The sequence below is a fragment of the Phalacrocorax aristotelis genome, chromosome 1 (assembly GCF_949628215.1).
Source record: "Phalacrocorax aristotelis chromosome 1, bGulAri2.1, whole genome shotgun sequence".
In the NCBI taxonomy this organism is placed as follows: domain Eukaryota; kingdom Metazoa; phylum Chordata; class Aves; order Suliformes; family Phalacrocoracidae; genus Phalacrocorax; species Phalacrocorax aristotelis.
Genome location: NC_134276.1, coordinates 19,395,118 through 19,407,087, shown reverse-complemented (window position 1 = coordinate 19,407,087; position 11,970 = coordinate 19,395,118).

Here is an 11,970-nt window from a genome sequence, read left to right as displayed (position 1 = left end):
AACCTTGTGGTAAGCTAGCATCCTTCACTGGCCCATTTGTTCGCTTGCGTTGAGGACTCCTTTTCAGTGTACTATTATGGCATCCATAAATTTACTATGTGTGACCAATAATTTGTGTAGCAAATTCAGCGGCCAATTTGTTGGAGGGAGTTGCACTTTTCATGTCACAGAGCTGAGCCCAGATCTGTAGGCGTAGGCCAGTTACCTGGTTTCATTTTGATTTGTAGAGTCTATCATTTGTGGTCACTTCACTGTTTTTAGATTCTGAGTTGATAAATGACTCCTTTGGTGTACAGTTAGTGAAACTTTGACTTGTTTTGGTTTTTTTTCCCTTCGCTGCACAGAGATTGCTGACATACCAAATGTAAATGTTTCATTTAATGTGAATGCAATGGACTCACCAAAGCCCAGAAAACCTCTCCCCAAAACTCCAATCCCAAACCATCAATTTTTTTCAAAAGAAGAGACCACAATATCTGCAGCAGTGCCTGCAATATTCTAGATATCCAGGAAGAGGTAGATTATGCCCATGTCGCTCATATATTTTAGGGAAAGACAAAGTTAGCAAGGGGAAATGGAGCATTTGGAATTGCTGAGATTCCATTAGGTGTTTATACTGGCTTTTGTAAATAATGTGTTGGAGTTTTTCTGTTCGCAGCAGTAGGTGTTAGGCAGCAGAATAAATGAGGGGAGATGGAAATGCACATCACAGGAGGTGGTCTGGTTGGTGCAAATATTGCTAATGCATGTGTAAGAGTTAATGTTACCTGTCCTCTGATTAAGTGGATCAGGTGAAAAGAGATCAAGCTCAGAGGTAGGACAATTGCTTTGCTGCTTGTTGCTTGTTTGGGGTGGGGTTTTTTTGTTCGCTTTTAAACTGCCTTATTTACACAAGAGGAGTTGCCATTATCTGAGTATTTAACTGAATGCTTTTAGAAAGCTTGGCGCCCACCACTAAAAGGTCTTGGAGGTCTTAAGGCCATGTGTACTCAGACTGGCCTCTGCATTACAGCTTGCTAACTTTCAGCAGAAGACACCTTCTGCAGTCTGATAATTTTACCTTGGAGCATTTCTGCCTTCACAAGATAAGAGTAGTGTACATGCACGGTTCTAGCTGCTCCGTTGCTTGTTCCGGCAACGTGAAACCCATGTGCACCCATGTGAAACAGTAATCGCATGACAGGCTCTGTGAGCACATATGCTGAACTCAGCGGGATCTCATATCAAGTCTACGGCTCCCTGTGGCCTCAGCTTTCACGCTTCTTAATCACCCTTGATTTCTTCATTAAACTTGATACAGTATTTAACTTCTTCATCTATAACTTCAGTAACATTCTACTAAACTGAGCTTCCAGTAAATGGTTGACTACTCTGTCAAATGTTTCTTAAAATACGTTGTCCTGATGAGTTGAAATAGTCTAGCTCTACTTTTATTTAAGCAGCACTTCTGATTAATTAATAATCTCTATGAATATGGTAATTGCAGTCGTACTGCCAGAGACATTCATTTGCATTGGGGCTGAAGGTGAAAACTTCTGCCAACTGCACTTCGATCTTCAACAAAGTAAGCTGAGAATGTGTAGGTAACATCTAGAATCCACAGACCAGTTGATCCTGCTGTCGCTGTTATTACTGGGAACAAATTAATTTACGTTTGAGTGAGCAGATTCAGTGTTCAGGGATTTGGGACAGGACAGTGAGCTCATTCACACATCAGAAAAATTTCTAAAACTGATAAAACTTCATACCACTGATCTGCATTTCTGGTGTATGTTTCCTGTACTTGATAGCTTTTCTTCAGTTTAATTCACATTTTGAATTCTTGGATTTCTTGTGAAGAGTGTTTCAGGGATCCGTCTCGCTGCTCAGTGCCAGTTGTTGTACGTCTCTGTACCACTTGAAAACATGGCTCTTCCTCTTTCTTCTTTTGCGTTTGGGATCTTATAATGTGGTTTTCAACAAAGCTGGCTAACTCGTCATATTTAAATTTAGAACTATTACTGCTACTCCTGGAAAAATCTTTGGATCAATTTTGGCTACACATTCTCTTACCAGGCATGCATGGTATATGCCACCTTATGGAAGGAATAACTGTGTTGACTGGTTAATAATTGCTAGTAGCATTCTGGAAACCAGAAGATGTCAGAAAACAAATACACTAATGCATGCAGAAAACTTGGGAAGGTCTGAATTATGGTGTTTTATACCCACAAGGTCCATCTTCGAGCCTAGTCCTAGTCACGCATACAAGGGAGCACAAGGGAGAGAAATTCTGTGCTCTCATTGTGTAGCTTATCTGTCTGCCTGGACTAGGCAAGCGAAAGTGCTGGAACAGGGAGGTTATGCCTGCTCAAAGAGCAAAGCAGTTGGGCACAATCGCATGGTGCTGTGGCTTTGCTTTTCTGCACAACAGCTGTCCTGGATGTAAAAATACTAAAAAGAAAGCAACATGAAATATTTTACTTCTTCCTGTGGATCCTTATTTACAAGAGTTATGGTTATATTCCTGCCTGGCTTCGAACCTGGTCTGCAGCTCACCCTGGTAAAAGCTGAAGCCCTCTATAGTGTAAGCGCAGATATCTCTGAGGAGTTACGCGTCCATCTGTACTGACTTTAAGAAGCAGTGGCAGGTGTGGGGGGAAAAGGTCTCTTACCTGTCTCTGCTCATTTTTATATGGGGCCATGAAAATAAAGTCTGGAGAACCTTCTTCCTACCAGTAGCTTCTATATGTTTTGTGCGGCCCTTTTCATATATGCGTCTCCCAGTCTTTGAACTGGTTCTTACTTCTCGCATTGCTTTACTGCTGTTGGTTTTGTTTTGGGTTGTTTTTTTTTTTGTCCTTGCTAGTGTGTCATGCCATTTATTTCATCTGAAGCATAGATTTCAGTTTAGATCACTGAGAGCTTTAATGCAATTAAACAACTTTCAGTATGAAAATGCAAATTAAGACAGGGAATGAAGGTGTTGCATAATTATTAGAGTTAAAACATTGTGGGGAAAAAAGTTTAAGCCCTAAGACTTAGCAAAAGAAATAGGTTGCATTAGCTGACTACTTAGGCTACAGGGTGAAAACAAGAGGCTTGCAGCTACATATGGCAAGGTAGACTTTTTCACAAACTAAATTTATGGTAGCAAAATACTTTGGTAAAATTCACCAGGCTTTCTATTTATTTATTGACATTTTCTGGATTCTTTAGAGAGCCCTGGAGATTACTGTATATTTCTTTCTTCAGTCATACTTCAGTTATAAAAAATACATATATATATATAGCATGGTTAAACTGGAGATTTCTAATACAGTATGTGGCATCAGGCCTTGTAATGGCTGCATTAAAGTGAAATCAGTTGCTACTTATTTTCATCTAAACTTTGATCTTGAATAGTTTTAGAAATCAAGCTTTTTAAAGCTGTGTTTAAGAAATTATTTTAATGATTACAGCATGCAGCTGAGTATGATTCAGTTTCGTCCTTGATATCAAAATCAGTTCTATTTACCTGCATGTTTGTTTTTATCCTCCTGCAAAAGCTGGTTTTTTCTGGGGATCTCTTAGTACCAGGAAACACTTCACTAGTTTCAGTGGTACCTTCCCCAGTCTACAGTTTCACTCACTGCCAGAAGCCTGTTTCTCCTCCCGGCCCCTGGCCAGGATTTGCTGTCAGACTTTTAAAACACCAGAGTGGTTATAGTACTTCTAAATCTTAACCACACATCTTATTTGCTTATGCTCAAGCCCTGGAAATTCCCACTGACTTTCTGTGCCAGAAAATTATTTGTGTGGGAAACAGGCTGTGGTATAAAATTTGACGTGATGTTCCTATGTGTCACATGCTGTAGCTGCACTTGTAAATGTAAAAAACTGCGATTGACGGCTTCTTACTCTTGAATAGCAATTTAAGGAAGTCATTCTCTAAAAGGAAAACATTTTTTCAAGCCCCTTCAATAATGAATTTTCATTAATTTTCAACTTGGAAAACATACTTTTTTTTTTTAATGTATCTTCATTCAAGTAAATTTTGACTCATTAGAAAGATTTCCACCAGAGAACTTCAGGAGAGAAATTTGAAAGAGAATCTTTATGCTGTCCTCACCTTTTTTCCAAAAGGCTCGTGCAAGGCGACAAACTGAGTAAACTAAACTCCAGACCTTATAAAGCAAACGGCACGTGTGCTGCACTAAAAAGAAGAGATATCTGAAATCATATTGGCTGTGATTGAATGTTCTACAAATATGTCCTATATTTGGTGTATTTATGCACAAGGCATCTTATTTCAGCCACCTTTGGGAGCAATTTTAACACAGTCTTACCTATGTTGCACTCCACTGTGGTTTGTGTCATCTGCGTTAGCAAATGAGTCCTTTAAAACTGCTCACTGGGTGGATTTTAGGTTAAGTTCTTTATAATGCTAAAATTTGCCACCAAAACTGTACTGGTATGTGTGAGAATCTGACTCTGACATAGGTGAGTAGTTAAAGAGTTGGACCTGCTCTTAAGCTGAAAGTCAATGAAGACAGGTTCTGGGTGTCCTTGGGGTCCTTGGCCACAAGAACCACATTTCTTAAGCATTCTTTTCTGGTGCTCCCTCATACTGCTGACATCTTGGAAAAAAAAATCAGTTGGAAATCAAATTCAGGAGTTTGATACTTTTCAGAATAGTTAGAGGGAGTAGAGTATTGCTCTTATGATGTTGCTGCATAATTCTATTTATTGTTTTTGTTTAGTATCCTTTTGCTAAATCTGCTTGATCTCTCTGTGTCTTTTTGTGCAGGTTACAAAAGTACGATCTCTTGCAGCCCTTAGGATAGGAGCAAGGTAAAGATCAGCAGAAGACCTGGGGTCTCCCAAGGCCTGCCATTGTGCTTCTGTAAATCTGGACAGTTTACAGCGCTTTAAATTAGGTGCTGCCTGGTCCATGAAGAGTTTTCTGGAAGGACCAGGAAGTGCTGTTATGACATTTTGTTAATGTTTGGTTCTCTCATGGCCTCTCTAAGTCCTTCCTTTTGTTGTCTTTTCCCAGGAGAAAATTAGCTTTTTGAAGTACTTAAGCTGCTGTTCTTCCCAGAAAAACAGGAAATAATACTAATATGTTAATCTTTAACATGTAATGGGGCGTGTTAGAGTGAATGGTGATGAGACCCTTGAAAGTGCTTGGGGATCTTGTAGGTTTTGCCCACAAAATGGGGTAGTGTGGGAGGCCTGACTCTACCCAGCCTGGTTCAAGTGAAGTAAGAGTAGATACTTTCCAAGTTTTATTGGTTTCCTACACGATTTCTAATAGCCTTGATGATACATGAACAGCGTCAGATAATTTTCTAATGTAAAGCTCCCAATTTAATATGCCTGTACATACATTTCCAGTGTAAGCACCCGTTGCTACTTTCCTTTTTGTACGCTATTAGGATGTGCATACTGTGTATACGTAACTGCATTGAATTGTGCACCCTGCACAAAAGCCTAAATAAATGGGTTTTAATGTTAATCCAAAGAATCACTATTCATTTAATGATCAGTGTTTCTTATTGCTAGACTGCACCATTTTGTTTTTTCTTTTCTCTGAGAGGTTTAATTCATTTTGTGGCACCAATCCTAAGTGGAGTTTCCAGGTGTATGTCTTGTCCTGTGATCAGATAGGCCATGGGAGGCTGGATTTGCAAAGAATGGATTGGTCTTGAAGGAAAAAAAGAAGGCAGCTGGTAATTGGGTAGATGGGCACCCGAATTATTCCCAAATTCAGCTATCATGCCCCGGGAATATACCAAACCTTGGAAACATTTGTGCCCCTCACGGTGCCTTCCTGCGCAATGGCCTCCTGCATCAGGAGCTGTGCAGGTAAATCCATCAGAGGACTTAGATTTGCAACGGTGGCTGTCAAAGCCTTACAGCACGTGTCTGAAATACTTAGCTGACCACTGCCCAACAAGGGAACTGCCTCAGTGCTCTGCAAGCCTCCCGTTGAACCAGGACACTGCCTCTGTGCTCGCTGCGGTGCCTCCTGGCAGCCACCACTGCCTGCAGGGAGCAGCCCTCCGACTTGGTTGGTGGTGGCGGGGGCTGTGTGCAGTGGGCTCTCCGTCCTGGCAGGGTTTGGGGCCGTGCCCCCCACCCCTCAGGACTGCGGGTGGGCAGGGTGGGCTGCGGGTCATGGCGAGCCTCCTGCTGAAACCCCTGCAGAGCTGGGGGGCTGTGCAGAAGGAAGCCTACCCCACCTTTAATGGGTGGTGGGTTACACCAGGGTGCTACCAGTTGAAGCAAGACCCTGGCTCAGCTCTTGGAGGACAAGGTTTGGCTTCAGGACCCTGAGAGGAACATAAAATCCAGAGCTGTGGGATTTCAGGGGCTGCTTTGCACACCTCATCCAGTACCGGTGCCTCAGGACCGGCTTGCTCAGCAGGCAGGTGACTCTTTTAAAATTGTTTCTGCAGCCTCTCTCTCCCTGCGTGACCCATGTGGGGTGTTAGAGATGTTCCTGGCGCTCAGGGGAACCAAGGCATGGTGGCCTCCATGAATTTAAAGCTGAAAGCTGTAAATCCAGAGAGCTGAGGAGCAAAAGGTAGGGTTGCTTCACCCAACTTGAAGCCGCCTTCTCCAAGATGGGGTTTACTTCAGGTTTCTAACAGTAAAAGGTAATAAGACCCTTTCATGGAGATACATCTTCAGTACCAACTACAAAATATTTCCAAGGATTTTATTTACTCCTGTGCTGCCTTTGCCAATGTTTGCCTATGGAGCTTTTCAGCTGTTGCCAGCGCTGAAGTTCTCTGGTGGATGTCCTGCAGAGGGGGAATTGCGTGAGATGAAGGGTGTTGTACCTTAGCAGCCAGATTTAAAACAGAAAACCGAACGAAAGTGATTTTGATTTTGTGAAAGCTTTGGGCTTTTTCTCACTACTGATGGTAGCTTTGTTCAAAATGTAGCTGCTCTGACATAGCTGTAACTCATCAGATGGGCCACTCGTTAGCTGGCGTGTGCAGGTTCACACCCGCTGCTGGTGGCCAGCCGGAGCTGCTCTGGGAAGGGGTGGCAGCTCCCTGCTGGCAGCTGCTGGAGGACTTAGCCCGGCGACATCGCCTCCTCCACTGCAGCAGCTGCTGCTTTGTGTAAGCCTTGATGGCTGAAAATTGTCACCGTCTTTCACGCTGGGTGACAATTATGCCTGTGGGAAGACCACAGGATGTTTCGCAGTCACCTTGGGTGGTCAGGATTTTGTCCTAGAGGATGTTGTTGTTGAAATAGCAGATTGGTATTTACCTGAGGTAAAGGTCTGTCTGAAGTATTGTAGCAGAGTTGTACGATGGAAGATGCTGTCCTTCAGGGAAGGAAAGTGTGAATTCAGTCATGCCTGTGAATACCCGGCATGGAAGAGCGGTGCCTGGTCTGTAGGGCAGAAAGCAAGTTGACCACCACTTGAAGTGGTGTTTTCCTTGTCCCCCTCACCTCTTGCCTCTGTTCTATTTCCACACTTGGTGGCAGGCCAGCGGCTTTGCTGGTCCTTGCCAAGGTTCATCATGGGTCTTTCCTCTGATTTCATGAGTGGTCTTTGCATTTGTGGCCGCAGCAGGGTCTGGATTTCAAAGCAGCTGAACTGCAGCTGGCCAGGTGGGCACACATTGCTGGGGCAGACACCCTGGGTCTCAGGGCTCGGCCACCTCGACTGCGTAATATCATAATATTGTAAACCTGCATATGCTTTAGGTTTTTCTTCCAGTTTCTGTGATGGCGTGACTGAAGTTCTGCTGTTGCTTTGCTTTCCATAGCCGATGTGCACTGGCAAGTTAGTGAATGAAAGCCTGCATTCCTCCCCAACCCTGGCAGCCTCCCATGGCAGCACTTGCTGGCCCTCAGAGTGGGGGGTGGTATCCCACTATATTAATTTTATGTGTCAAAAGAAAAGGGTGGGGTGAACAAAAACGTCATTAAAAGTCTGATCCAGGTTTAGAATAGGGTAGCAGCCCATTTCCTGGCAGCATGTGGCACGCTAATACTTTCCATTTTTATCATGCTGACATTTTCCTTTCTCTGAAATAATTCTCTAGACGTAGCCCATGCCAACCACGAGCAGCTCTGCTGCTTCCTGTGTGCACGGAGTTTCAGCATTAATTAAATCACTTCATCCCAGAAGAAGCCAAGAGAAACTAATTTCTTCTTGTATAAAATAAATCAATAAACAAACATAACATCATCCCTCTCTGCAGTTCCCGGAGCTTCTGCGTCTCTTCAGCCATAGTGATCGTGACAAGACGGGCAGAGCCACAGCCCCTGAATGCTGGGGGCAGGTTAGGGCTGAGCGTGGCTGTGGTCTGCACTCTCCCAAGCCCATTTAACTGGGGCCAAAGCCCAGCAGGCTGGTGGTTACAGCCAGTCTGCAAACATGTGGCTCATCCCAGAGCTTTTCTTTACAGTCACAGCAAACTTTTGGAGCAAAGGGGACAGTTTTTTGTGCACTGGAGCAGAAAATCCCTCAAACATGTCTTCAATACAGAATAAGCTCAAAGATCCCGTGAGGCTGGAGGATGCTGCTCGGAGCAGCCAGAACGATGCTTTCTCCTGCTTGGAAATAGCCTCGCAGGGACCATCCCTGTGTGGTTGTACAACAGCTTCCCTTGTAGCTCCTCTGGACAGGTCATACAGGCTGTCTAGTTCAGGTTTCAGCTCCAGGATGACTGACAGAGTCCCTTCATCTCCAATGTAACAACACTTCACCCTGCATCAGGAGCCGCTCTGATGCCTGTCAGGCTCACATGGGTTCTTGCTAAAGCTACTGCAAGAGAATTTTGTAACCTGATAACAGCTGCTCCAAGACAGCCTTACAGGATCATCATGCCAGAAAGGCAAGCAGAGCCCCATGGGGCTTAAAGACTTGACTGAACTGGGGAAATTCGCTTTCCTTGACCAGCCCAAGGGAGAAATCAGAGCTACGGAAGAGAGGCCTCAGACAGTGGTGTGAGACCAAACAGATTTATACACGCACCAGCAGCTCAGTGTCTTGAGACAAAAAAAAAAAAAAAAAAAAAGCTGTATTTGGTATTGCTGAAGCAATTTCATAAAATGAAAAAATTAAATCCAGCCTGTGCCAGCAAACAACCTATGACGACAAGACCATGTCCAGAGACATGCCACATCACATAGCTTTGCAACTCCTCTGAATTAGCCAGTATACTGGTTTCCTCAAAAAATGAAGAATGAACACAACTCTGGTAGTGGCTGTGAGGTCTCACTGAAGAGTAGAGTTAAAGCTGGGAATACTGATAGTTTAAAGCAATCCCTCAGTCCACATCCGCTGCAGCACACCTACTGCACTTCCCTCAGTGTTTTAGCACCACCACTGATGAGCGTACTGTATGGAACAGAGTGGGTGGATCTTTACTTCTGCATACTGCAGTGTGCTGAATGAAGCATCACAACCATAAAAATAAGCAATGAGTTTCGCAATTAAGCAAATTTTAGGGCACTTGCAGCTGAAAGGTGGCTGGAAACTGCACTCTGGGGATACTTGGCCCCCTCGCAGGAGAGGAGACTGCAATGCTTACCCGGCATCCCCCACCACACACAGCTGGCAGCTCAAGAGCAAGAGCTCACGCATCCTACAGTTGTAACTCAAACAGGGGAGCGAGCAGTGCAGTCAGCGAAACGGCAATTATTTTTTAGAAAATAACTTCAGTGTCATAAACAACTTCATAACAGAAAAGTTACAACCTGCTCATTAGATCATGTCCTTGGGTTACAGCCCAAGCCTGGTGACAGCTCAGGACATGCTCTAGGCCCTGTTACCTCTTGCTCTTCACAGGACCAACAAGCTGATGGTTACAGTTGGGCTGTGGGTACCGACCCAACCCTACCTTTTGCTCCTCAGCTCTCTGGATTTACAGCTTTCAGCTTTGGAGCTGCTCAGTTTCAACATATCTCCCACCTGTGATTTGCTTTTGCATCTGAAATGGGTTTTTCTCTTCCCTTGCCTGAAGCAATGCCTTTGAGGGAAGAGTGACTTGCAGGAAAAGCAACCTGCCTTCTCCTTACCTCAGGTCAAGCAGAGCAGGATGGGGCCCTCAGTGACATGTCGGTGGGGTCTTCAGATGCCTCTGAACAGTCTGATAAATACAGCAGAAACTATTTGCACTGCTGAGGCCATAAAGCAGGTCTGTCGTTTACTTGTGCTTTAGGGGATGGAGCCTCTGCCCTCCAAAGTTGCGTTTTCTTGCCAGGTGAATAACATAACAGTATTTTAAAAAGCATAAGGGAAAGTGTACAGAGGATGCTATTTAATTTCCTCATCTACTGCAAAGATAATATTTCTGGCTCTATCATGCAAAGACATACTCCAAATGCTTTAGAGAGAGCCTTCAAGCAGCTGGCCAAAGAAACCAACAGTGCTGTGCTGTGCAGATCAGCAGCAAAGGAAACCTCACCCCAGGTCATTGATCCATCTCTTCTTGCTGGAGACGTGACCATCCGCCCTGAGCCCTCTCTATGTTTATGTAAATGCTCTTTGCTCAAGCTCCAAGCATTGATTTACTGAAAAGTAGCTATAGCAATTCAAAAAGCATGTCAGAAAAAAATGACATATTTCCACACAGTGAGCGGGAAGGCTCAGCTGAGCAGAAGGCGATGGGAGCACCTGGGCCAGGGATGCCCCAGCATACCCCAGCCTGACTGCTGACAAAAAGGCAATGGTGATGCTCAGACTCCAGCAGCAGATCAGAAATGCAACACAAGAACAAAAAAGGTATGCTAGAGACCAAGCAGCCTCCTGCCAGAGCTTGCAAAGGAACAAGAACCTGAAGCCCATCAGCGTATCAGCAGTGGCAGCACAGCTGGTTCTGGGATGGGACCACCTCGCCTTGTGAGCTGGGGAAGTGCTTCCCGCCCCTCACGTTACACACGGTTTCCTATCACTCCTCTGCTCTGCCACCAATGTGATCAGTCATGGTTCATGCACATGAGGATGAGTTTTGAGATCAGCATCCCCGGATGTACATCACTGTAGTATTTCCACACAGCTGCTGGGGAGGGACCTTTACGTTTCGCTCCAGTGCCTCTGTTTGCCCTTAAAGGAGGCTTATTCATCTCATATGCTCAGGCTGGATACTGTAAAACAGCAGATGTTCACAGCTGTGCAAAACATTTGCATTAAGCAAATTACCAGTGGTCGCAACTGATGAAGGGCAACACTACGTCAGGTTTTTTTTTTTTTGGCCAACTGCTCATTCCGTTTGCGTGCGTGCCGCCCTGCTTCACTCCTCGTTGCAGGGCTGGCAGGCTGCTCCTGTGCTCACTCGTAGGGCAGGAGAGGGAAAGAAAAGGGATCCCAGCAAGTCCGGCATGCGGAACCTAGCCAGGCAGTGCAATTTGGCAAAACACACCAATCAACAGCTCCAGGTATTTTGAATAGTCATCACAGCTTATAGCAGCTTCTGCTTTATCTTTGCATTCATCAGATAACGAGTCTAACTTCTAGTCTAACTAACATCTAGTGTGTCTAACTTCCAAATCATGAATTCTAGTCTAAATTCTAATAAATTTTGAATTCTATTCTATTTGCCCCACAAAATTCTGAGCTAGGCCACTAATAATTATGCAATGAAAGATGAATAGATGTGTAGCGGTACTTGAAAGGAGACCACATCCACTTGCACAAAGTCTCCAGCCAAATTCTGCTACTGATGTTGGTATTTAACCTGGAGTTTTAGTCTGTTCGGTAAGTGAAATGAGGGGAAAGCACCCATTAGATATGAATTACGGCATTAAAAATGAAGTGATAATCGACAAATTTTTTATGTTTGAAACGATCCGTTGATCCGTGAGCAGTTTTGTTGTGCAGGTAGGAACACAAAGCTATTTTTTTTCTTATGAAACAAAAACAACCCATCAATGAGGAAAATGAATCTTTATTTTTTTTTCTCTAAAAGCAGAATCCATGTACATGGCTTTTTGTATGGTTTAGAAGGTGGTTTTAAGATGTGAATAGTCACATCA